Source organism: Miniopterus natalensis, chromosome 7 (genome assembly GCF_054644295.1).
Source record: "Miniopterus natalensis isolate mMinNat1 chromosome 7, mMinNat1.hap1, whole genome shotgun sequence".
NCBI classification, from domain to species: Eukaryota; Metazoa; Chordata; class Mammalia; order Chiroptera; family Miniopteridae; genus Miniopterus; species Miniopterus natalensis.
In genome coordinates, this window is record NC_142087.1 from 72,444,926 (window position 1) to 72,472,431 (window position 27,506).

At 40.9% G+C, this 27,506-nt stretch overlaps 1 protein-coding gene across 1 annotated transcript in view; it reads left to right on the plus strand.

Annotated features, from left to right (window-relative positions):
- Positions 1-27,506, plus strand: part of NINL (ninein like) — a 128,191-nt gene that overhangs the window by 2,051 nt on the left and 98,634 nt on the right. The gene's annotated exons all lie outside the window — the stretch shown is intronic.

Sequence of the window (27,506 nt, forward strand, 5' to 3'; positions counted from 1 at the left end):
CTAGCTGAGTGAGTTTACTGTTAAACCTCTCATTGTTAACATCTCAGGAAACTGTGCTGTGAATATTTTCATGGGTTTTTTTTGTTTGTTTTTTTTTGCTTTGAGAGGGGGTTTGGAATGGATTAATTCAATTTATAATATTTCTAATGAGAAAAATGATTTGGTTTTCAACCAAATCACTACTGGGACAGCCAAGGTTCCACTGTATTTTGTTGCAAGTTTTTGCATCTATGTTCATCACAAATATTTGTCTTTAATTTTCTTTTTTGGTAGTGTCTTTGTCTCGTTTGGTATCAGGGTAATGCTGGCCTCATAAAATGAGTTTGGGAGTCTTCTCTCTTCAATTTTTTGAAATAGTTTGAAAGGGATAGGTATTAATTCCTCTTTGAATGCTTGGTAATATTAACCTGTGAAGCCATCTGGTTGAGGACTTTGGTTTGTTGGAAGTTTTTGATTACTGATTGTATTTCACTAGTATTCATTAGTCTGTTCAGATTTTGCTTTTGTTTTTGTTTGTTTTTCTTGATACAATCTTAGATTATATATTTTTGGGAATTTATTTTTTCTAGGCTGTCCAGTTTGTTGGCATATATTTGTCCGTAGTATTTTCTTATAATCTTTTGTATTTCCCTAGTGCCATTTGTCACTTCTTCTTTTTCATTTCTGATTTTATTTATTTGGATCTTCTCTCTTTTTTAAAAAATATATCTTTATTGATTTTCAGAGGGAGGAAGGGAGGGGTAGAGAGAGAGAGAGAGAAACGTCAGTGATGAGAGAGAATCATTTATTGGCTGCTTCCTGCATACCCTCTACTGGGGATCAAGGCTGCAACCCTGTCGTGTCCCCTGACCAGGAATCGAACCAAGATCTCCGGGATCCTAGGTTTATGCTCAACCACTGAGCCACGCCCAGCCGGGTGTATCTTTTCTGTTTTTTGTGATGAGTCTGGTAAAGGTTTAATTTTATCTTTTCAAAGAATCAACTCCTGGTTTTAGTGATCCTTTCTATTATTTTCTTAATATGATTTCTTCTTTGATCTTTATTATTTCTTCTACTCACTTTGGGCTTTGTTTGTTGTTTTTCTGGTTCCTAATAGGTGTAAGATTAGATTGTTTATATGAGTTTTTTCTTATTTCTTGAAGTAGGCCTGTATTGGTATGAATTTCCCTCTAGAACTCCTTTTGCTATGTCCCATGGATTTGGGGTCATTGTGCTTTTATTTTCACTTGTCTCAATGTGTCTTGATTTCTTTCTTGATCTTATTGTTAACCCATTCATTGTTTAGTAGCATGTTATTTAACCATAGTGTGTTAGTGTGGTTCTCAGTTATTGTTTTTCCTGTAATTGATTTCTAGTTTCACATCATTGTGATAAGAGAATATGCTTGATATGAATTCATTCTTTTTAAGTTTTTTGAGACTTGTTTTGTGGGCTAACATGTGGTCTGTCCTGAATGTGTTTTATGTGTACTTGAATATATATTTTGCTGCTTTTGATGAAATAGTTTAACAATATCAATTAAGTCAGTCCGATCTAATGTGTCATTTAAGGCCGCTATTTCCTTGTTGCCTGGATAATCTATCCCTTGTTGTCAATGGGGTGTTAAAATACCCCATTATTATTGTATTTCTGTTGATCTCTCCCTTTATGTTTGTCAATGTTTGCTTTATATATGTATATTAGGTACTCCTATGTTGGGTGTATAGATGTTTATAAAAGTTATATTCTCTTGTTGAATTGACCCCTTAATCCTTATGAATTGCCCTTTTTAAAAAAATCTGTGGTTATAGCCTTTGTTTAAAGTGTATTTCTTCTAATACAAGTATTGCTACCCCAGCCTTTTTTTTTTTTAATTTCCATTTGCATGAAATATATTTTTTCATTCCTCTCCTTTCCATTTGTGTGTCTTTTGAACTCAAATGGGTCTCTTATAGGCTGCATATGCACTGGTTAAGTTGATGGTTGCTTAAATTTAAATTTAAACATTCTAAAAATGACAGTTTTTACTCATCTCCTCCGCATTCATGTTTTTGTTATTACTTTACTTCTTGTGTGTGTTTGTTTGTATCCCTAATTTATTGTTGTAATTACACATGATCTTTCTACTTTTGTCTTTTAACTTTTGTACTAACTTTATAGTTGGTTGATCTACTGCTTTTACTGCACTGCTTTTACTAAATGCTTGCCTTTGTCACTGAGAATTTTTTTTCTGTCCTACATTTTCTTATTCATATTTTTTATCTTTGCTATTTAATGAGATCACTTTAACATTTCTTGTAATACTGGTTTGTTGGTGATGAACTCCTTTAGCTTTTCTTGTCTGGGAAGCTTGTTCTCTCTTGTGTTCTAAATGATTGCCTTGCTGGGTAGAGTAATGTTGGTTGTAAGTCTCTGCTTTTCATATCTTTGAATATTTTGTGCCAATCCCTTCTGGCCTGCAAAGTTTCTGTTGAGAAATCAACTGACAGTCTTATGGGAGCTCTCTTGGAGGCAACTAACTGCTTTTCTCTTGCTGCTTTTAAGATTCTCTTTGTCTTATTTTGCATTTTAATTATGGTGTGTTTTGGTGTGGGCCTCTTTGGGTTCATCTTGTTTGGGACTCTGTGCTTCTTGGACTTGTGTGTCTGTTTCCTTCACCAGATTAGGGAAGTTTCCTGTCAGTTTCTTGAAGTAGGTTTTCAGTTTCTTGCTTTGTCTCTTCTCTTTCTGGGGCTCCTATGATTCAAATGTTGGTACACTTGATGTTTCCCTGAGGTCCCTTAAACTATCCTCATTTTCTTAAATTCTTTTTTCTTTTTGCTGTTCTGATTGGGTATTTTTCAACACCTTGTTGTCTAGTCGCTTATTTGATACTGTTCTGATACACTTTTGTGTCCTTTTAGTGTAATCTTCATTTCAGTTATTCTATTCTTTAGTTCTGATTGGTTCTTTTTTTTATGTTTTGTATCATCTTTATGTTTTCTATTTCTGTGTTGAAATTCTCACTGAATTCATCTATTCTTGCCCAAAGTTTCATTTAATTCTTTTATTGGAGTTTTATCCTGTTCTTTCATTTGTAGCATGTCTCTTCATTTCCTTATTTTGGCTGACTCCCTGTGTTTGTTTCTATGTATTAAGTATATTTGCTACTTCTCCTTGTCTCAACAGAGTGGCCTTCTGTAAAGGTGTCCCGTGGTGTCCAGTGACGCAGTTTTCCCTGGTCATCTGAACCGGGTGCTCCAGGGGTATCCCTTGTGTGGATTATGTGTGCCCTCCTGTTGTAGTTGGGTCTTGATTGCTGTTGGCACACCAGCGATGAGTAAGACACTTAATGGCATTTGAACCAGTCACTGGCTGGGAGAGGGCGCCCTGCTAGATCCCTTTATCTGTGACAAGCCGAACATTTCCCTGCTGCTATTCCATGGACACAGGGTGTGTAGGGACTGGGACTCACCACACAGGTATTGTTTCCCCTGTATCTGGACTTCATGTGTGCTTCCTGTACCAGCTGTGTTACGGTCAGAAAATGGAGCCCTGGTCTTTGGTATTTTTTGTTTGTTTGTTTTTTGTTTTTTAAAATTTTGACTGCACTCACTGTGTGCCAGGCTCTGTTCTCAGTGCTTTTGGTAAATTATTTTATGTAGCATTCACAGAAGTCTACTAGCTGGGTCATGCTTTTGTCCCATCTTGCGGATGAGGTTGATACCACCTGAGTTCAGGGTCATGTGGCACTAAGGGGTGTGCCAGGTTATGGGCAGGCTCTTGCAGATTCTAGGCCTCTTCACACATGGGGTTTCCAGCATACCTCATTGCCTCAGCAACTAGATCATTTCTGCACCTTAAAAAGGAAATTAACAATTTTCAGTGCTGTTACTTCTGTGATTTGTCTAGATGTGCAAGATGAAGGGTCTACAGGGGACTAGCCAACTCAAATTTCATTTGTAAGCAAAAGTGTGGGTGGCTTAATAAATTGTGCTTTGCCTCCTTGTGATCTTTATTTGTGTGTGCATGCTCATGGATATAATGTTTTTAAAAAATGAGTCTGATGCTGGGATTGGGACTCTAACAAACCCTAAGCTCAAAGTAGAGGGGTTGTGGACTGGTCCTGCTAGGGTGGACCACCGAGGTGGGGCTGTTCACATTGGAGGCCTGTGGGATCTCCCTCAGGGTCACAAATGACATCAAACCATAAACATAAGAACCAGCATCAAGAAATATGACAAATGTTCACCGATTTGGAGTTTAGTTTAAAGGGTACAATTTCATAAACTGTTATAAATTATTTAAAAGTCAACACAGCAGTTTCCTCAGTGGAGACGCTGATGAGCAGCTTGTCACACCCCAGGAAAAGCTGATTATATCTGAAACATCTCTATCTGCCCTGTACTCAGGTAGCCTGAAGAGGCGGGTGCTGGGACTGTTTGTCCTTGTGGCCTTCTGGCTTCTGACTGTGTGCATGCAAGTGGACAAAACTGGCAAAAGTAGACAGCATCACCAGTTCCCCATCTTGGGAGAGGTGGCAGGACCACGAATAGGCAAGATTCTTCCTGAATCCTCAGGAGATTTGTGCCTTCCTGTGTGCATGGGAAATAAAACTAAGAACTCATTGTGCCCATTATAACAGGGAGGGTGGTGACTTCTGCCCCAAGGAAACCAAATCCCAAGGGCAGACTGCAGCTCAGCCAGTTAGTTCACTGGGTATAGGTGACTGATTTTGTGGTAGGGATTCTTTAAGGTAACCACTGTCAATTTAAGAAATGTCCAAACCTATAAGAATTTTTATGAGTTTATTTGAGCTAAACTGGCAACAATTTCGGGGAAGCAAAAATCCCAACGGATTGAGAAAAGTGCCACATAAATAGCTTAAATCGCCTTACTCGGGGAGATAGATAGCAGAAATCTAATTATTGCCGTTTGCCAACCACACCCAAGGACAGATGAAGTTAAGGGAGTAAGTCTCATTTTGGTACATCAGCATAAAACTAATGAATATTCTATTGAGACCCTCCCCTAAGGCCTCTCCTAAATACCCAGCCTTTAAAATCCTTCAAAACCAAGGTCCCAGCCTGTACTCTCCCTTCCAGAAGCATGCCTGCACCTTTGCCCTGCCCTTCCCCTTCCCCTTCCCTTACAGGCATGCATCTCCTAAACTCTAAGGGACCCCAGGAGGCTTACAACCAGGGCAGCAGTGGGCAGTGGCAGTTCGTCCCAGGCAAACCACCTGAATCTGTCCCCAAAGCCCCCTTTTCTCTGACTTCTTAGTGAGCCAAAGCAGCCCAGCTTAGGCTCATTTCCTCACCTAGTCTCTCTTCTGTTATCCTAGGCTCTTCTTTGTTTCAGTGCCCCCAGCTTTAATAAACATCCTCTAAAATTCATGTAGCCTCAGAGGGGAGGGAGTGGGGGGGTCTGGAAGAAATTAATCAAAGATATATGCATAGCCTATGGATACAGATAGTAAGGTGGTGAAGGTCTGGGGTGGGTGGGGGCTGGGTGGAGGGGGCCAAAGGGGGAAAATGGGGGACATGTGTAATATTGTCAACAATAAAAAAATTTCACCTGGACTGTGTTGTGAAATTTTTCCTGTGTGAAGTCAAGAACCCACACACTACCAGCCAGCTCCCCTAGGCAGACCTACTAGGGCCAGGTCCCCTTTCTGGTAATAGTTTCACTTCTGAGGGGTGTGAAAAGGGTCATTTTAAAGGTATGTTAACCTAGGTGTGCAGAAACAATGGACAGGGCTTGCTTAAGGCAAAGATAAACCTTTTACTAAAGAAGTGATAGGACTGGCGTATGACTGTGCACCTTGACCTGCCCAGTTAGGAATGTATGATCAGATCACTCTGTGCAGTTACTTTCTGTAGAACCCCTTTTTTGTCTATAACATTAATGGCCTGTTCTCACTGCTTCAAACAGGATTTTTACAGGGGTCTTGCATAGTTCAAACTGAGCCAAGCCCTGCTCTGTGGCCAAAGTATAAAAAATAGTTGATAGTTCACATTGTTTTGTGGCTTTAAAATTAAGCAATTTCTTGATACTGTTAAAAAAAAACAAAATTAAGCAGAGTAAATTTGTGTATCTAATTAGCTTTAGTAAGTAATTCATGAATTGGGCAATATCATTTTTTAGCAACTGGAAGGACACTCTATAAAGTGTTATAGAAAGTGGAAGGTTTTTATAGGAAGAAGGGTGGAGCAAGGGAGCTATTAGCAAGGAAAAAAAAAGAAAAATGATTATTTTGGGGCTGGGGACATCTTTTCTTTGGGGGAAGATAATGAGAAGAGTTTTTATCATGCAGATTGCCTCATCTTTCTGTAAGGAATGAGGAGGGCTGATGTGCCTGATTACCTTACTGTTGCTTGACCAGAAAATTTTATATAGGTTGATAAAGATGTTTCTGCGAGAGGTTGGAACTGCAATTAGATCAGGTATCAAATCTAAGCTTTTAGCTGCATTTTGGCTTGTGTTTTTTCTTTTTAGCAATTTATTTTAAAAAATTTTAAATTTTTACTATTTCAAATTTGTACACATAAAATATGGCTTGATATTCTTAGATTTTGGTACATAAAATTCTCATAATTCAAATTCTTATGAAAGGAGACTACCTCTGCTATCGGTGCCATCTTAACTAAGTAATCAAAGTTAACATCACCAGTAAGGAAAAGTCATGTGCCTCCTGATCATAAGTACCTAGAAGGGCACAATCTTGCTGGCAGTGTGAACAGGGGGTGAGGATATTTCCCATTATAACCAAAATGATTGCACAGAGACATGGGACAAATTTACTTGTGTGGCATTCTACAAAAATAACTCGCCTCTATTCTCTTGAAAATTTTTCAATGTCAAGAAACAGAAATAAAGACTGAGAAACAATTCCAGTTGAAAAGGGACCTGACAACTGTACAGTGCATGATCCTGGATTGTATCCTAGAAGGGGAGGGAAAATAGCTATAAAGGACATTATTGGGACAACGGACAAAATTTGAATGTGAATGATGGATTTGTTACCACAGAGCCTCTTGAGTTGGAGGGGGCTCAGCTCTCCCCTCCTTGGGTCTTGACACACTCATGAGAAAGAATTCAGACAAGTGACAGAAAGCAGTGTTCAAACAAAGCAAATGAATTTATTAAGAATATACTAGGTATAAAGCACAAGGGGAAAACTCACCTAGTCTGAGCGCCCCCTCCTGGTGGGGGGTTTAAGGGTTTTATACTTTTTCCCCTTACCGGTTTCAAGGTTCTTCTGCTGGATAAAGTAGATTTCAAGGTCCCTCTTTTACATTGTTGCAGCTTTTCCCAGAATTTTTGAGAATATCTGGTGATTTTATCTTGGCAAGTCCCAAGACTACTTACATCTTTGTTCAGTGGGTGAAATAAACTCTGCCCCCTTTTCTCCTTTCTCTCCTCCCGCCCTAGAAGCTCTTTCCTGCCTAATGTTTCCCACTCAAGTGATACTATCCAAATGCTTTTGGGGTTTTTGTTGTCTCCCAGACGACAATTAGCTGGCGCAAATTGCATTAATCGGGCCTTTGTTCTCTATTTTCCCAGGCCAGGGTGATTTGAGCTATGTATTATCTGCTTAGGGAGGAGAGTATAAACCATTTGCTCGCAAGTTTTCTTGGTTGGGGAAGATAAGGTCTTGCAATTCACAGGTTGGCTGCAAGCTGCCCAAACTGTTTGGCCGTGTTTAATTTTCTTGTCTCGTTTCCCCATCCCATGTGCCTGGGGATTTTCCTAGCTGCTTATTATCCTGCCATAGATTAGACAGTAGTATTGCAGTGACATATTTTGATCATTGTACTGTGACTGTGTCCTTGAGTTTAGTAAATACATACTGAAGTATTTAGGGATAAGAGGGCACAAAGACTGCAACAGTCTGAAACAGGGAAAGAAGGGGAGAGGGGGAGGAGAGAAACTGACAAAATAGACATGATAAATGGGTCAAAGTGAAAACAGTTAATTGGTGAAACTACCTGGGTAAAGGTATTCAAGAATTCTTTGTACTGTTCTTGCAACTTTTTTATAAATTTGAAATTATTTCAGAATAAAAATTTACAAAAACAAATGTCTACCGTATATTCAGTGCAATCTAAATACCTCCTACCAATAAAAAAAAGCTCCCTGTATTTTATCTATTCTAAGATGCATCTTTCTTTTGTCATAACATCTTTGAATTTGGGATACATTTTAAAATCAGTGCTGTCTTAGCATTGTGTCAGATTTTAACAGCAGTTTTGTTTTCTTAGTCATTTGTTTTATGATCAGTGGCATCTTGGATTTATGAAATATGGTATTTTCTTCGGTTTTGTTGTCTGAAGAGGTGTGTGTGGGGGGAAGACAGTCCTTTGAGTAGTTTCATATGTAAAAATTTTTCAGTCCCTCATGCTTACACCTACACTACAGGCCACATATCCAGCTCCCTTTACTCATTTCCACCTCCATGCCTCATAGATATTTCCAACTCAACATATTCTAGCATAGATTTCTATCTTCACCTCCATCAACCCCAAATCCTCTTCCTCTGTGTTTCCTGTCTCAGGTGAAACCTGATTTTTAACTAGTGATGGTTCCAGAATGTCCCTGTGGAAGGACTGTAGGAAACTGTCCAGGTGTGTATAAGGGAGAGACAGGTTGGTGTTACTGGACTAAAGAGGTCTGTTTGCATGCATCAAAGCCCAATAAGACATGAACAGAAGTTTGCAGCAAAGAAAGTAAGGGTTTATTTTTAGGAAGTGGGCCTCACCTGGAGACACAGGTGAGCTAAAGACCTGGTTTCCTCGATGGCTTCCAGGGAATGGGTTATATAGGGGGAAGAATCATGAATCATACTGAGAGATTTAGGGTCATGCTCCCTACCGACTGGTCAGCGCTAGGGTAGGGGTAGACCAGTGCATTTGGTCCTGATGTCAGCCACAGCATCGCTTCATCTGGTTCCTTCACCTTTTTTTTTTAAATTGTTTTAGATCATATTGCCTTATGATTACTTTTTATTTATAACTGATACGACACACAAAAATTACAAAAATCTTTGTAAAATAAATTTTAATGAAATATTTCAAGTTTAACAGATACCCGTAGACTATTAAACCAGATTTGTAAAATCAGGATATTATATAATATTTGCTTCAGCTTCATGTTTTTTAAAGAAAGAAAACATACATAGTTAAGGACCCTCTACTTTTCTCTATTCCCGTCTCTTTATTCCTCCTGAGAGATAATTGCTCTTACAAATGAGCGTTTCTTATCTTGTGTTTTTAATTTTATGCTTCCACCACATACATTTAAATATTTATAACCAAGATATTATATTGTTTTACATATTCTTGGACTTTATGGAATTTCTGTCAAATTCTGTGAATTTTTTAGATTTACTATGTTAATAAACATATCTCTGCCTTTAATTTAAAATATTACAGTATTCCATTTTATGATTATATCACTATGTAAGTATTCTCCTGGGAATAAGCACTTAGGTTTTTCCAGTTTTGGGTTGTTTTTTTAATATGATTAACTAGCTATCATGAACATCCTTGTATAGGTCCCCTAAATCATGGGAGAATTTCTCTGGTCTAGGGCACATAGTGAAAAGCAGAACTGCAGGGTGCAGGGAGGGAGCATTGTGCATGCACCTGACTGCATGTACCAAATAGCTCTCCATGTCTGACTTCTACCACTGTTTCAGAATTCATTTTTCCTCTTCTTTGCCAACACTTGATATTATGAGTTTTTAATTTTTTTTCCTCTTTGATGGGTGTGAAGGTGTCAACTGATGGTCACTGGTGCCAAGTCAATGCCAACAGGAATCTCCAATTTAGGGTGCTGTGAAAAAGGAAACGTTATTTGGTGTGAACAGCTCAGTTGTGTTACAGCTCAATTATGAAACAGCAGGGCTGTGGAACACTATAGCTGTGAAGCAGCCCTGGGGCAAGGCCCCTTTTCTGTTAGAGAGCTCTGCTCTACTCCAGCAGGACATGTTAAAGTGTCTTCAGTCTTGGATGGAAAGGGAAAATGTGCCCTCTGAGCTAGAGGGGAGCTGACTTACATAAATAGAAGACGCTGCCCCTGGTCCCTAATTGGTCCAGTCTCATGCAAATTAGGACTCCAAATCCTCACAGTTTGGTCCAAAAAGCACCATCCTGGTTGGTCAGAATGGAGCTTCTCAGATTGGTCCAAGATGGTAATGGATATAGCTGCACAGCTCTGTTTTTAAATGGGGAAAGCCTCAGACCTATTGGTTGAAATAGGATTCCAGGGCCTGGCTTGCGTGGCTCAGCAGTTGAGAATCAACCTGTGATCCAGGAGATGGTGGTTCGATTCCCAGTCAGGGTACATGCCTGGGGCACATGCCAGGATTTCCAGCTGGACCCCCAGTAGGGGGCGTGCAGTGTGCAAGAGGCAGCCAATCAATGACTCTCATTGTTGATGGTTCTCTCTCTCCCTCTCTCCCTTCTTCTCTCTGAAATCAATAAAAACATATTTAAAAAAGAAAAGAAAAAGGGAGGGAGGAAGGAAGGAATGAAGAAAGAAAGAAGAAGAAAGAAAAGAAAGGAAAGGAAGGGAGGGAGGGAGGATGGATTCCAGGAACTTCTTTATAAAGGGCTGGCTCAGATGGCAGGAACAGAGTGCAGGAGAGCAGTTCAGTGCAGCAGGCAGGCAGCTTAATGCAGTGGTTCCTTCACTTTTGATGCTTGCCTGCGACCAGGAACAAGCACATTTTATAGAACTTAAGTGGCCCGATTCTCCTGAGTTCATCTCCCCCCCCAGGACCACCAGTCGCTGCAGTTTGAAACTTCTGTGGTAGTGTGTCAAGGCTCATTAGACCTTGAACCCTCACTCTGTCACATTGGAAATGGTTCTTTCCTAAGCATTTTGAGTACTCTCTAGTCCTATTTGACTCAGGGGAAACTTTGCATCAGCCCAAGATTGTAATATATTATTATAGTTTATTTTATTTGGCATGGACTTCAAGCAACTGTAATAGTAAAATACAGTGATTTCTCCATGGCCTAGTTTCTTGGACTGCCACATTTTATCTGCACTTAAGATGATTAGTTCTAGGCAATTCTGAATCTGCTTTTTAGGGCCATTGAGTTCTTGGTGTTGACACTGACCTTCACTTGGGCTTATCCTTTAGAAGTAGAAACCCTGAATATTCAGTTCCCTTTTGGAATCTGTGCACTTTTAAATATATAGAGAGAGCTAAGAAGATCAGTAGTGTGTGATGTGCCTTTAAGCTCCTATTTGCATGTGGGGAATTCAGATGAAATTTGGGATAATAATGAGAAGGGAGTGAATTGCTCTTACAGTTTTCTAAATATATTTTATAGGCTGTGCCAGTTTATTCTCTTACTTTCTTTAAAGCCAACATGAAACAAAGGTTGCTTCATGGTTCTGGCAAACAGAGTGTCTTGTTATTTCTAAACAGATAGAAGTGGATTGGCACTCTGGCTGGCTTTCTCAGTGGTTAGAGAATTGGCCTGAGGACTGAAGGGTCCCAGTTTTGAATCCCGCCAGGGGCACTTAACTCGGTTGCAGGCTTGGCCCCAGTTGGGGCATGTGCAGGAGGCAGCCAATCGATGTGTCTCTTTCACATCGATGTCTCCCCCCCCCCCCCCCCCGAAAAGCAATGGAGAGAAGTTTCTTTAGGTGAGGATCAAAAAAATTGGGATATAGAATGTGTGTTGAAGTTTTGCTTTTTAATTTTGGGTACTATTCAAGTTAATTATATTTTGTCTTACAATTATGTTTACTAATATAAAATTCTTATATAACATTAGGACTTTCTGGCTTAGTTTAGAGCTACAAGAGACATTTTTTTATATATTCTGTTGTGTGGAACATAAGTGACTCCATCTTAAAGTGAATTCACCATCTTGATATCTGGGAAAAACTGGACCCTTGGCCCTGTTCCCTTCCCCTGGTGAGCTCTGGAATGTGATCAACCCAAGGCTAATCACAGGGTTCCCATTCGTTCTCTCGCTGAGGCGAGTTACCCTTGGTGCTAATATGCTCTAGCCCTAGAGCCTATGGCTCCAACCAGCTGAGCCACCCGGCCAGGGCAGACCTGAAATTTTGAAGCACAACTCAGTCGAAAGGTGATTACTGATGAAACAGTATTCTCTCTTCACATAGAAAACTCTGATGCCTGAGAATATGGGAGACTTGGGTTGGAGAAACACTGTTCCAAAGCTCTCCCTCCCATCTTCATGAAGATGGTCTGGAGGAAACAAGAATTAAGCATAGTGCTGCCACAATTGAGGAGTCTTCAGGGTGTTTGTTCACTGTTAAATGATGTATAAACTCTATTAAGTTGGTGTACTGGAATTGCGTGTGTTTCAGCCACAGGCTATCAACACCATGTGTTAGCTTTTTTGTGTTCTGTACCAGTTGGCGTAACAACCTGGACCAAGTGCTGTTTGAGAAGTTTGTTAACTCTGTCTGCCTTTGCTCCTCACTCAGTGATCCCATGTCTTCTTGGAATTTAAGCAACCCTTCTGTAGATGAGCAAAGCTGTTAGCCATATGCTTCCATAGTCACCTGGTGACATAAGCACTGCCTGCTAGATTTTCCGAAGCCATCAGGTATTTCTCTTGGATAGTATGGAATTAAATAGTCCCTCCTCTCCCTCCATTTAAGGGAATTTCAGGTTTTAAAAAGCAGGCAGCGAATACATGGGGAGTTCAGGGACCTTCTAAAATCACCTGAGGCCAACTTAACTGGTTCTGAAGGTGCCTTGTTTAGGTCCTTCAGGAACAATGCATCCTTTCAGTGATTTTCTCTATACACAACCATGTGTATACAGACTAATGGAGGGCACTTTCATACATGAAGAAAAGTCGAGTTCTCAGTGAGGCCTTCCCAGTCCACCCTATTTAAAATTATAAACCATATCTACGACCTCTCCTTGCTTTATTTCTCTCCATATCACTTCTCACTATCTAAAATATAATTTGTGTTTTTATTGTGTTTGTCTACCTTCACTAGAATATAAGTTCCACAAGGTGAGAGATATGTCTGTATTGTTTGTTTTCGTACCCCATGGGCCTAGAATGTGCGAGGCACACAGTGGGTACTCAGGAAACACTTGTTGAATGAATGAATGCATACTATTTTGCAATTTGCTTTTCTTTCTTTTTAAAAATAAGCTGTTTCTGATATCCTCCTGTGGCATTTGTAGATGCACCAGGCACCTCCTTCCTTTTAACAGACTGTGTTTTAACCTAATCCTGATCTTCCTTCTGCTCCTCCAGCCAAGCAGAGCACACTAGGTATTCCTTATGGGTGGTTTTATGGTAGTGAACATACAATGGGGCCCAGGATCCTTAAGATGGAGTAGCACAGAGCTCCTGTTATGGCTTCATTCACATGAGCAAAGCTCTCTGGGTGTGCAGATCCCTCACCCAACACTGGCCCTGTTTTTTCAGTCTATATGCAGAGTCATTACATGGTAATACCTTATGTTGAACAAGGTTGAACAGATCTCTTGAGGGATAGGACCTTGTGGGTAATTGCTAAAAAGTAAGTGTTAGAAAGCATGTAAAACCCTAGAGAACAGCATAAGACCTTGGTAGAAAAATGGCCTCTCTGGGAAAAACAAAAGATGTGAGCTTTTGTCTTGCTTCTGCTGCTTGATATTAGGAAATGAACAAACGACTTTCCAAGTGTCTACTGCTATGTGTATGAAATGCGAATGTGGGAGGATAGTAAGAAGCTAGGGAAGTCCCTAGGCAAGTGGAATGGGGAAACTGAGACAGGAAAATTAAACACGGCCAAACATTTTGTGCAGCTTGAAGCCTGCTTGAGAACTGCAAAACGTTATCTTCCCCGCCAAGGACACTTGCGAGCAAACGGTTCATACCTTCCTCCCTAACCAGAGAATACATAGCTCAAATCACCCTGGCCTGGGAACACAATGACCCAATTAGTGCCATTTGTGCCAGCTAAACCCAAGGACAGATGAAGTTGGGGAACAAATAACAAAAACCCCACTAAAGCCAGACAGAACTAAGATAAAAGTGAAACAATAAGACAGACCAAAGAAAAATCCGAAACTCCCCTATACACACACTTGAATGCATCAGCATATTAAAAATGCCCCTGGAATAGTCAGCTGATGACTATTTGACTGAAACTCTCCCCTGAGATTCTTTCCTGGGGAAAATAAATGGATAAAAAGCCTCAGGACAAAGACTCAATGCCAGCTTGCTCTAGAGCACGCCCATGCCCCTTCCTGGGCATGAGCTTTTTATTCCTTCCTAATTTCTAAGGGTCCCCGTGAGACTTGCAACCAGGGAAGCAGTGAGCAGCGACAGCTCAATCAGAGTTCATACTCTGATCCTGTCTCCAGGGATCAGCTGCCCAGCCTTGGCTCACTTCTTTCCTATAACATTTCTAGGGAGCCGAAGCAGAGCACTGCCTAGGCTCTCCCCTGTTGTTTCTTCTACCCTAATTTCTTTCTTTGTTTCACTCTCCCCAGCATTAATAAACATACTCTCAAACCCATTTGGTTTGGTTTTGTGAAATATTTCTTACACGATGTCAAGGACCCATACACTACAGGCCAGCCTGAGGCAGACCCACTGCAGGCCGGTCCCTGTCCAGTAACAGAAACACAGGCTATCTCCCCTTTTTACTGTATTGTGTCTGCGGTGGTCAAAAAGACATCTATGCTTGAATACTGTGTACTTCTGGCTACATAGTTTTGGTTAGCCATAAACACACTTCTGAAGGGAACCGGGGCTGCTGCTCATCAACCACCACATTGGTCCTGGGGAGTAGAGAATTTAAAAATTTAAGAGCAAAGAATAAGATGACTGTGCTTTAGGGAAAATTGAATGATTTAAGTAAGTTTCAGTGCTTGAGATATTTTGTTAAGAAAAAAGGCATCAGTGCAGATTACCTTGGTCAGATTCTTTAAAAAGACTTGACCACTTTAGAGTGTTGGCCTGTGGCCTGAAGGGTCTCAGGTTCGATTCCAGTCAAGGGCATGTACCTCAGTTGCAGGCTCAGTCCCTGTCCCCTGTCTGGGCACATGCAGGAAACAACCAATCGATGTGTCTCTCTCACATTGATGTTTCTCTCTCCCTCCCTTTCTCTCTCTCTCTCCTTTCCACTCATTCTGAAAAGCAATGGAAAAAATATCCTTGGGTGAGGAGTAAAAAAATAGTAGTTTTTTAAAAAAGAAGACCACTGAAAAAATCTTAGGTTTTTTTCTTCAACATTCTTTTTTGCTTTTTTAATAAAAATTATTTTAGAGAGAGGAAGGGAGAGAGAAACATCTATCAGTCGCCTCCTGCACACACCCTGATTGGGGATCGAACCTGCAACCTGGCCATGTGCCCTGAGCAGGAATCGAACCTGCCACTCCTCAGTGCATGGGACAATGCTCCAATTAGCTGAGCCACACCAGCCAGGGCAAAAAATCCTTATACGTTTCAATGAGATAAAAACTTAACGAAATGAATGAACACTATTACAGATGTCACCCATTTCCCCCTCCTTTGCATACCTCCACCCAGCCCCTACCACCCCTCCTCTGGTGTTTACCACTCTGTTGTCTATATCAATGGACTATGTATGTATATTCAGAGAGAGTGAAAGGGAGGAGGAGAGACAGAAGGAGAGAAACATTGATGTGAGAGAGATGCATCGATTGGGCCTATAACCAGTGTATGTACCCTTGACTGGTAATTGAACCTGAGACTCTTCAGTCTGTGAGCTGATGCTCTAAACACGGAGCAAGACTGGCTAGGGCCCTTCCTCTGTATTCATATATATATATATTGATTTCAGAGAGAGGAAGGGAGAGGGGGAGAGAGAGAGAGAGAGAAACATCAATGATGAGAGAGTCGTCATCGATTGGCTGTATCCTGCATGCCTCCGACTGGGGATCGGGCCTGCAACCCGGGCATGGGCCCTGACCGGAAATCAAACCGTGATCTCCTGGATCCTAGGTTGATGCTCAACTGCTAAGCCACGCCTGGCTGGGCCCAATGTATTCTTTTTTTTTTTTTTTCTTTTAAGTTTTATTTTTGTTTAAAATATTACAGATGTCCCTTTTTCTCCCCAATGACCTGTTCTACCCCGTCCCCTTCCCCTCCCCAGTCCCTCTCCCAACCATTGTGTGTGTCCTTGGGTTGTGCATATATGCATATAAATTCTTTGGTTACTCTCCCCCTCCACCCACCCACCTTCCTCCATCCCTCTGACATTCGTCAGTCTGATCTATGCTTCCGTGTCATTGAATCTATTCTGTTCATCAGTTTATTAAGTTCTTTAGATTCCACATATAAACGAGATAGTGTGATGTTTGTGTTTCTCTACCTGGCTTATTTCACTTAGCATAATTTTCTCCAGGTCCATCCATACTGTCCCAAAGGGTACGAGATTCCTCTTTACAGCTGCGTAGTATTCCATGGTGTGAATGTCTCACAGCTTTTTTATCCACTCACCTACTGCTGGGCACTTGGGCTGTTTCCAGATCTTAGCTATTGTAAACTGTGCTGCTGTGAACATAGGGAACATATATTCTTTCTGATTAGTGTTTCAGGATTCTTAGGATATATTCCTAGGAGTGGAATCACTGGATCAGAAGGCACTTCCATTTTTAATTTTTTGAGGAACCTCCATACTATTTTCCATAGTGGCTGCGCCAGTCTGCATTCCCACCAGCAGTGTACTAGGGCTCCCCTTTCTCCACATCCTTGCCAGCACACGTCATTTGTTAATTTGTTGGTGGTAGCCATTCTCACAGGTGTGAAATGATACCTCATTGTGGTTTTAATTTGCATCTCTGATGATTAGCAACACTGAGCATTTTCTCATGTGTCTCTTGGCCATCTGTATGTCCTCTTTGGAGAAGTGTCTATTCAGGTCCTTTGCCGGTTTCTTAATTGGGTTGTTTGTCTTCCCCTTGCTGAGTAGTATGAGTTCTTTGTACACTTTGGAAATTAGCCCCTTATCAGATACATCCTTGGCAAATATGTTTTCCCAGACCGTGGGGTTCCTTTGTATGTTGAGGCTGTTTTCTTTTGCTGTGCAGAAGCTTTTTAGTTTGATGTAGTCCCATATGTTTATTTTTTCTTTTGTTTCTCTTGCCATAGGAGATGTATCAGTGAAAATTCCACTCCGTGGGATGTCTGTGACTTTACTGCCTATGTTTTCTTCCAGGATTTTTATGGTTTTGTGACTTACATTTAAGTCTTTTATCCAATTTGAGTTTATTTTTGTGTATGGTGAAAGTTGGTGGTCTAGTTTCATTTTTTTGCATGTATCTGTCCAATTTTCCCAGCACCACTTATTGAAGAGACTGTCTTTACTCCATTGGATACTCTTGCCTCCTTTGTCAAATATTAACTGACCATAATGGTGTGGGTCTATTTCTGGGGTCTCTATTCTGTTCTGTTGACCTATATGCCTGTTGTTGTACCAGTACCAGGCTGTTTTGATTACAGTGGCTTTGTAATACAGTTTGAAATCCGGTAATGTGATCCCTCCCACTCTGTTCTTTTTTCTCAAGATGGCTGCAGCTATTCGTGGTCTTTTTTGGTTCCATATAAATTTTTGAAATGTTTGTTCTAGGTCTGTGAAATATGCTGTTGGTATTTTAATAGGAATTGCATTGAATTTATAAATTGCTTTAGGTAGTATGGACATTTTAATGATATTAATTCTTCCAGTCCATGAGCATGGTATATACTTCCACTTGTTTAAATCTTCCTCTATTTCTTTTTTCAGTTTCACGTAGTTTTCCGAGTACGGGTCTTTTACATCCTCGGTTAAGTTTATTTCTAGGTATCTTATTTTTTCAGTTGCAATGGTAAATGGTATTGTTTTCTTTTAGTTTCTCTCTCTGAAAGTTCATTGTTGGTGTATAAGAATGCCATTGATTTCCAGATGTTGATTTTGTATCCAGCTACCTTGGCAAATTCGTTTATCAAATCTAGTAGTACTTTGATGGAGTCTTTGGGGTTTTCTGTGTGTAATAAATTTCATGTCATCTGCAAATAATGACAGTTTTACTTCCTCCTTTCCAAATTGGATACCTTTTATGTTTTCTTCCTGTCTGATGTCTATGGCAAGGACTTCAGTACTATGTTGAATAAGAGTGGTGAAAGTGGACATCCCTGTCTTCTTCCTGTTTTTAATGGAAATTATTTAGTTTTTGCCCATTGAGTATGATGTTGGCTGTAGGTCTGTCATATATGGCCTTTATTATGTTGAGGTATGATCCCTCTATTCCCATTTTGCTGAGTTTTTATCAGAAATGGGTGCTGGATTTTGTAATGCTTTTTCTGCGTCTATGTATATGATCATATGATTTTTGCCCTTTATTTTGTTGATGTGATGTATCGCATTTATTGATTTGCGGATGTTGTACCAGCCTTGCATCCCTGGAATAAATCCCACTTGGTCATGATGTATGATCTTTTTAATGGACTGCTGGATCTGGTTTGCTAGTATTTTAGTGAGGATTTTAGCATCTATGTTCATCAGGTGCTGGAGCCTGCCGGCAGAGTTGAATGGCCCTGAGGGAAGGGGTGAGGATGAAGAAAAATTTGACAGACACAAAAAAGATGTGATTGGGAGGGCTGCAGCTCGTGCCTGCTGCCAGCCCCGAGTTTATTTTCCAAGCTCTTTTTATACCGGCGCTGTTGTTTTTTCTGAACAGCACCCCGCCCTGTTTTCCTCCCCCTTGCCCGATACAAAGTAATTCCTTTAAGGCCGAACGACTGCTCTTTCTGAGTAAACATCCTGCCTCTTGCAGGAGCTCAGACCTTGGTAACTAACCTTGTCTCGGCTTCTAATAGGAACTTTTAGGGGGGATTAAGTCCTTGGCTTGGTATGTGGCTTGACTGTCCCTTAACCCTTCAAGCCGGGGCCAGCTTCCTAATTAGCCTTTCTAGAATCTAAGGCTGCAAGCTAAATTAGTATCACCTTGGTGACTCAAGGTCTGGGTCAGGGAGCAGAGGAGCACATCTGCAGCTCACCCAGGCACTGTGCCTGGGGCCACAGCAGCTCACCCACATCTCCCAGGGAGCAGGGGAGCACTTCTGCAGCTCACCCAGGCAGCTCCTCTGTGCCTGGGGCCACATCAGCTCACCCACATCTCCCAGGGAGCAGGGGAGCACTTCTGCAGCTCACCCAGGCAGCTCCTCTGTGCCTGGGGCCACAGCGGCTCCCCACAATTAGGTATATTGGCCTGTAATTTTTTTCTTTGTAGTGTCTTTATCTGGTTTTGGGATTAGGATGATGCTGGCCTCATAAAAAGAATTTGGGAGTTTTCCCTCCTCTTGAATTTTCTGGAATAGTTTGAATAGAATAGGTGTTAATCCTTCTTTGAATGTTTGGTAAAACTCGCCTGTAAATCCATCTGGTCCAGGACTTTAGTTTGCTGGGAGTTTTTTGATTATTGCTTCAATTTAATTAGTTGTTATCAGCCTATTCAGGTTTTCTGCCTCTTCTCGATTCAGCTTTGGAAGGTTGTATGCTTCTAGGAATTTGTCCATTTCCCCCATGTTGTCCAATTTGTTGGCATATAGTTGCTCATAGTATTTTCTTACAATCCTTTGTATTTCTGTTGGGTCCATTGTTATATCGCCTCTTTCATTTCTGGTTTTATTTATTTGGGTCCTCTCTCTTTGTTTCTTAGTGAGTCTGGCTAAAGGTGCACCAATATTTTCTTTTCAAAGAACCAGCTCTTGGTTTCATTGATTTTTTGTATTTTTTTAGTCTCTATGTCATTAATTTCTGCTCTGATTTTTATTATTTCCTTCCTTTTACTTCCTCGGGGCTTTTCTTGCTGTTCTTGTTCTAGTTCTTTTAGTTGTTGTGTTAGATGGTTCATTAGATCTTTTCCTTGTTTCTTGAGATAGGCCTATAATGCTATGAATTTTCCTCTCAGGACTGCTTTTGCCGTGTCCCATAGATTTTGGTTTGTTTGTTCATTTTCGTTACTTTCCATAAAGTGTTAGATTTCTTCCTTGATCTCATTGGTAACCCATTCACTGTTTAATAACAAGCTATTTAGCCTCCATGTGTTTGAATATTTTTGTGTTTTTTTATAGTGGTTGATTTCTAGTTTCATGGCATTGTGATCTGAGAAGATGCTTGATATGATTTCAGTCTTCTTATATTTGTAGAGACTTGCCTTGTGTCCTAGCAGTTGGTCTATTTTTGAGAATGTTCCACGTGCACTTGAGAAGAATGTGTATTGCTGCTTTGGGGTGAAATGTTCTATAAATGTCAATTAAATACATTAGGTCTAATGAGGCATTTAAGGTCTGTGTTTTCCCTGTTGATTTTTTGCCTTGATAGTCTGTCCAGTGTTGACAGTGGGATGTTAAAGTCCCCCACTGTGATTGTGTTGCTGTCAATCTCCCTCTTCAAGTCCCCCAAGAAATTTTTTATATATTTAGGTGCTCCTATATTGGGTGCATAAATGTTTATAAGGGTTATTTCCTCCTGTTGGATTGATCCCTTTAATATTATGTAGTGACCACCTTTGTCTCTTGTTATGGTCTTTATTTTGAAGTCTATTTTGTTAGAAATAAGAATTGCTACTCCAGCTTTCTTTTCCTTTGATGTTTGCATGGAATATTTTACTCCATCCCTTCACTTTTAGCCTGTGTCTTTTGCTCTCAGGTGAGTCTCTTGTAGACAGCACATATTTGGGTCCTGTTTTTTTATCCATTCAGCTACCCTGTGTCTTTTGATTGGACCATTTATTCCATTTACATTTAAGGTTACTATTTATATCAACTTATTTAATTCCATTTTTCCCCTTTATGCTGCTGATGTACCTTTCTCTCACTATTCCTTCTTTTTCTTAAGGCAGTCCTTTTAAAATTTCTTGCAATGTTGGTTTGGTGGTACTCAACTTTTTTAGCCTTTTTTCTCTGGGAAGCTCTTTGTTTCACCTTCAATTTTAAATGATAGCCTTGCTGGATAAAGCAGTCTTGGTTGCATGTTCTTGCTTTTCATTACTTGGAGAACTTCATGGCACTCCCTTCTGGCCTGAAGAGTTTCTGTTGAGAAATCAGCTCTCCGCTCTATGGGGATTCCCTTGTAGGCCACTGCTTGTCTCACTCTTGCAGCCCTTCATAATTTCTCTTTGTCCTTGACATTTACCATTTTAATTATGATGTGTCTTACAGTGGGTCTCTTTGGGTCCCTCTTATTTGGAACCCTCTGTGCTTCCTGAACTTGTGTGGCTTTCTCCCTCACCAGCCTAGGGAAGTTTTCTATCATTATTTCCTATACCAAGTTCTCTATCCCTTACTCTCTTTCCTCCCCCTCTGGCATTCCTATAATGCGAATGTTGTTTCACTTCATGTTGTCCCAAAGCTTTTTTTCATGTTGTCCTCATGCTTTTTAAGTGTTTTTTCTTTTTGCTGCTCTGATTGTGTGATTTTTCCTACCTTGTCTTCTAAGTCACTTATTCTGTCCTCTGCTTCATTGAGCCTACTTTTAATTCCTTCCAGTGCATTCTTGATATTAGATACAGCATTCTTTATTTCTGTCTGATTTTTGTTTATGTTACGTATCTCTTTTTTCACGTTTTCCCTAAGGTCCTTGATAATTATTCTCTATTGCCTTGTTTTCTCTTTAAGTTCCTTGAACATCTTCATCAGTACTCTGAACTCTGTTTCTAATAACTTGCTTAACTCCATCTCATCAAAGACTTCTTCTGGCGATGTTTCCTTTTCTTTAATTTGGGGGTTGTTTCTTTGTCTCCCCATTTTGGTAGGTCTTAGTGTTTGTACCTATATATTAGATATATTTGCTGTCTCTCAGTCTTGTGGGATGGGATTTTGTCTTGTGGGTCCAGTGGAGCCCAGAGGTGTGTTTTCCTTATACTTCTGAGCTCTTTGCTCTAGGTATGACCCTTTTGTGGGTGTCCGTCTTGTGGTTTCTTTATGTTCTCCTGTTGTGGTTGGGTCAAGATTGTCGTTGATCAGTCCTTGGGAGGACCCTTCTCAGGTTGGCTGTGTCTCAGCGCCAGCCTCGTCGTGTAAGCTGTTGTACAGGTGCTGGCAAGGCAGGACAATACACAACTAAACTTCCAGGAAACAAGAGGTATCTTACAAAATGTCTTGACATTCACAATGAAAACCACCCGCGTGAAAACAGAACTGGGAGAGTGAAGGAAGAATACACACACACACAAAAAAAGCTTAAAAAAAAGCAAGAAAGAAAAGTAACGCTTAGAGAGAGATATTATTGTTAATAGTGGTGAAAATTTAGAAAATAAAAACAAATATAAAAAATAGAGAAGCTGCTGGGAGATAACAGAAGCAGAGAAAAGATTCTGAAAGAAGGGCCAGGAAAAAATTAAGGGAGAGAATAGGAATAGGATAATAGTTGAAATTGAGAACCTAAAAATTGAATAAAGAGAATAAGAGAAACTAACAATCGAACAAAAAGACAGGAAGACAGAAGGGAGGATAACAAAAGAATGAAAGAAAAGTAGAAAAAGAAAAAAGAAAAAGAAAAAAAAGTTATGCCAATGGATCGAGAGGAGAGAGAGATATATCGCCCAGGCAAGGAGGGAGTCTGGTAAGAGATTTGGTGGAAACTATAGAGGAAAGTAGTAAACTTTGTTATAATGATAAAGTTCCAGTCGTTAAGCAGAAATATCAAGAAAGTCTTGATAGTAGAAGCAAGGATAAAAAAAACAAAATAAGTAAAGAAAAAGCTAAAAACAATCTAAGCAAGACAAAATTCTCTTATAAAAAGAGAAAAAAAATTCGTTAAAATGTTTAAAAAAATTATTGTAAAATTTTAAAAAAACACAAATTTTCTCCCCTTTCTCTTCTTCCTAAGGAAAAAAGAGAACACACACACAACCAAAACCAAACCAAACAAAAAGCCAGAAGAATAAAAGACAGGTGAGTTTATTCTGGGTAGCTTATGTTGTCTGTGGCTCACTGTTTTGTGTGCTGATTTCAGATCTCCTGCGAGGTACTTGTGTATCACCCAGTGTGAGGAGCCTTCTAGGTTTGGCTCTGGTGTCCTTAGGTAGATGGTTTATCTGAGGCTCTCCGTGGACCACCTTCTCTTGTCAAGTATTTTGCAACCTTGTAGTTGCCTGGTCTTATTCCAGAGTCTTCTGTAGAGTCTTTAGGGTACAGGATCGCCAGTATAGCCCAGGGTGTCACTCCCCTTAGAGGTTTCGCTGTCAGGCACTCACTGTGCTGGAGTTAGTCTCTGCTCCACTGCCAGCTCCTCATTCCCTACCTTGTCCTCTGATTCTAGTTGCCCAGGCTCTGGCCTGCTGCAGCTTCAGATTGATTTCAGCCTGTTGCCTTTTCTGTATGGGCCCTTTCAGCGGCCTGGGCTCAGTGGGTTTGATTAAAAAAACATTCTGGTGGGCCCTTTGCCTGCCCAGCCCCCAGCAGGGGGTTTCAGTGTTTCCTACAGTTCCAAAACAACAGTCGCTGAGTCTTACTCTTGTAATGTCCTCCTGTGAGCTGCTCTCCCTTCCCCCTCAGGACTGTGCGCTGCGAGGGTGTCTGGGGCTTCAGTGAGCTGGACCCGCCCCTTTCCTGTTGGGGGCGGTGCTCCTGGCTGAAGGAGAAGCCAGCCGGCTCCGCCCCTCCCTGCTCAGCTCTGGTTGGCTGGTCGCACCAGGCCCGCCCCTCAGACCATCTACTGTGCAGACCCCAATCCCAGCCTCCACTGGTCTGCCCGCTCAGTGCATGCAGGGAAGGTGGGAGCCAGTTCCGAGATCAGACTCAAACACACAAAGCAACACACAGGCAGAGTCTGCCCTGCAAGGTCCCGCTGCCTGAGCGCCAAGGCACCCAGCGGGAGGGGATCCAGTCAGCTCCCCGCACTGCTGTTCTCAGCAAAGCTGGGGCCGCTTCACGCGCCACCACAGTGCCCCTCAGGGCTGGTCACAGATCCCATCCTCTCTGCATCAGGAGCTCAGGGCGGGAGGGCTCCTCCCCTCCCCCACACCACGCAGATTCAGTGCTTTCTGGGGCTCAACATAATGCCCCACAGGGAGGCAGAGGGTCCCCCTTGTGCGGCTGCTCAGCGCAGTCCTCTGGTCCCTTACCACTCGGGTGACACATGCTTTGGGACAGCCTTTCCTATGGTCAGCACCCCAAGCATTAGACGCTGGTTGCAGCCGCCACTAGAAGCTTTGTTTCACTAGGAAGGCACTGTCCACCATTAGAGGCTTTGTTTCCTAGGAAGGCACTGTCCCCTCCTTGAGGACTCACCGCTTCCCTGGGTCCCTCTGCCCTCCATGCAGGTGCTCCTTCCCCTCTCCTCTCTCTAGGTGTGAGGTCCCCGCTTTTGAATGCTGTCTGCACTCCCGAGGGAAGGGAGCTTTGCAGCCTCCAAGCCTTTGGGCTTGGAGCCCAGCACAGGCTTCAGGGGAGACTCCCCCTTCCTACACCCCTCTCTCTTACCTGACTCCGTGATGTTTCTTCAGTGCTCCCTACTCGTACTCTGTCCACTCAGGTATGTTTCTCTGGTTTTTCCAAGCTGACTACGTAGGATTTTAGGGGTAAATCGAGTCCGTGGCTGGGAGGGGGGGCACTCTGCTGCTTCTCACAGTGCCGCCATCTTCCCTCTCAATGTATGCTTGATGTCTGATATTTTATTCTTCATTTCCAACTGGTTCTTATTCATGGTTTCTATATGTTTTTTCATGCTGTTGAAGTTTCCAGTAAGTTTCTTTTAATTCTTACTTAGTTACTTGAGCATCCTTATAAATAACTCTTATATATCTCATAAATTACTTACTTCCATTTCATCTAGCTCTTTTTCTGGAGATTCCTCCCGTTCTTTCATTTGGGGCCTGTTTCTTTGTTTTCCCATTTTGGCTGTCTCTATTTTGTATGACTCCCAGTCTTCATGGGGTAGCTTGATGTAATAGGTGCCACTGGGATCCAGTGGCGCAGTCTCCTTGATCTCCTGAGCTGGCTGCCCTAGGAACATCACTTGTGTGGGTTATTTGGGCCCTTCTGTTGTAATTCTGTTTTGATTGCTTTGGCCTATTGGTCGGTGGGATTGACCCTCAGGCTGGCTGATTGTGAGGCTCCACTTCTACCCTGTTGTGCAAGCTGTTGTATGGTTGCTGACAGAAGTAAACAAGATACAACAAAACAATAGAAAAAACAAAAACCAACAAAAACAAGTAATGGAATGAGAAAAGAAAGAAGGAAAAAAGACAAAAGGAAAAAATAAGAGAAAAGAAAGAAAAATGTGAAAAAAACCTTGCTGTCTTTCCCAGCTGGATGTTATGTGGGCACCTGTTTCCAGCTCTGGTGCCCTGAGCTGGGGAACCCATTCTGGGGTCTAGGCTTCATGCCTCTCAGGGTGAACCTCCCTTCTGCAGCTGTGATATCCCTTTGTAACCTCAGCCTTCCACCCATGGGAGTGGGGCCAATTCCTTTTGTGACTCTACCCTTCCTACTAGTTCCTTGGTGGCTTCTGCAGTCCTTGGTTAAAAGTCTCCTCTTCAGATAGTCTTCAGTTAGTAATTCAAGGTGATTGTTCCCCAGTTTAGCTGTAGCTTCCAGTTTGATTCTGGGAGGCTTTGTGAGCAAGATCCACCTACTCCATCACCATCTTGAAACCCCCTCAGCATATTTATTTTTATACAAGGTGGTTGATGATATTGTTTAGATTTTCTATGTCTTTATTGATTCTTTTTTAAAAATCTAGTTCTGTCATCTGCCAAGAAACTGGTATTAAAATTTTCAATTATGATAAATTGTCTATTTCTCTCATTGTGATAGGCACATAAATATTTATATGTCTTCCTGGTAAATTATCACTATGAAAAATCTGTCTTTGGTAATACTCTACCTCTAGAAGTCTATTAATATGGTCTTTTCAGCATTCTTAGATTGTAGTATATATGGTATGGGTTCCTACCACTTAAAAACAAACAAACAGGTTTATTGAAATACACTTCACATACTGTGCAGTTCACCCATGTAACATATGCATTTTAATGGTTTGTAGTACATTTGCAGAGTTGGGCAGTCATTTACCACAATTTTAGAACAGTTTCATCACCTCACAGGAATTCCACATTAGCTATCACTCCCTAACTCTTTCCAACTCCTTCCCGTCCCCTTCAAACATAGGTAACCACTGATTTACTTTTTCTCTGTAGGTTTGCCTATTCTAGACATTTTATATAAATGGAATCGTACTATATGTGGTCTTTTATGACTGGCCTCTTTCACTTAAAATAGTAACATTTTCAAGGTTTGTCAGTGTTGTAGCATAAATCAGTACAGTCATGTGTTGCTTAATGATGGGGATATGTTGTGAGCAATGCCTCTAGAGGTGGTGCTGTGCGAACATCATAGAGTGTACTTACACAAACTAGATGGTATACCATTTCAAAGGTATGTTAACCTAGGTGCACAGAAACAATGGACAGGGCTTGCTTAAGGTAACTCTTTTACTAAAGAAGTTACAGGCTTGGAGCATGACTACCCACTGTGACCCGCCCAGTTAAGCATTTATGATTAGATCACCCTGTAAGGTTACTTTCAATTAGATTTATTATAGCACCCCTTTTCGGCCACTGTTTCTCCTTTAGGTCATAAATTAATCTGAATGATGCATTGATGGTCAGTCCTTTTTTTGGAGAGCATGGTCTCACAGCACCAGGAAGGTTCATTTCTAGGAAGTCTCAGTATCAGTGTCATCTTGTTGAAACAGCCATTGGGGTTGGGGCAATACTGACCATGGGATGTGAGTTGAGGCTGAATTTTCCCAAAAAGGGGAGGGTGGATAAATGGAAGGCAGTCAGTTCTTAATGGCCTTCATTGTGAAAAACACTCTGGATCATTTCAGTTCTGTGAACTATCATGATCTGAGTTTTGCCATTTGATTAGTTCACCCTGTGGGGTTACTTTTGCTTAGATTTATTATAGTGCCCCTTTTTCATCCACTATGGTTATAATCTGGGGAAGGGTAAGTTTGGTAGGAGCTTTTTGTTCCCTGTTGTTTTTTTAAATAGATAAATTTATTGTGTTACATGAAACTTTATAGTATGTTGAAGTCTCTTCAAACCAGGTACTGATTTATAGGGCATAATATTTGTGATATAATTTTAATATTGTAATATAAGTCTAGGCATTTATTCTTTTTTGTTTCATTTTATGACATTATAAGACATACATGTAATCTCTGAGTCTTTGATTAAGCTTTTAACCTCAATTACAGTATAATTTTACTCTAAATATGATCCACCTCATGATAATGTACTTTGTGGTTTCCAAGAGAAATGTGAAGTCCTGGGGAATTCATAAGGATATTGGGGAAAAAAATATTTTAAAACACCTATACGAAATTTTGTTATGTAAATTATGCATTATACAGATGTTGAATAAACACCTGTACAGTCAGAATAATTGTTACCTGTGATACTGTGATGTGTAATAAGAAAGATAGGTGTTGTCCTCATCCTGTTTTGGCACAGAGCTTCTAAAACCTTTATAATTTCCTAAGTGATAAGAGCAATGAAGGTGTCTTATGTTTTGTTAATGAAGCAA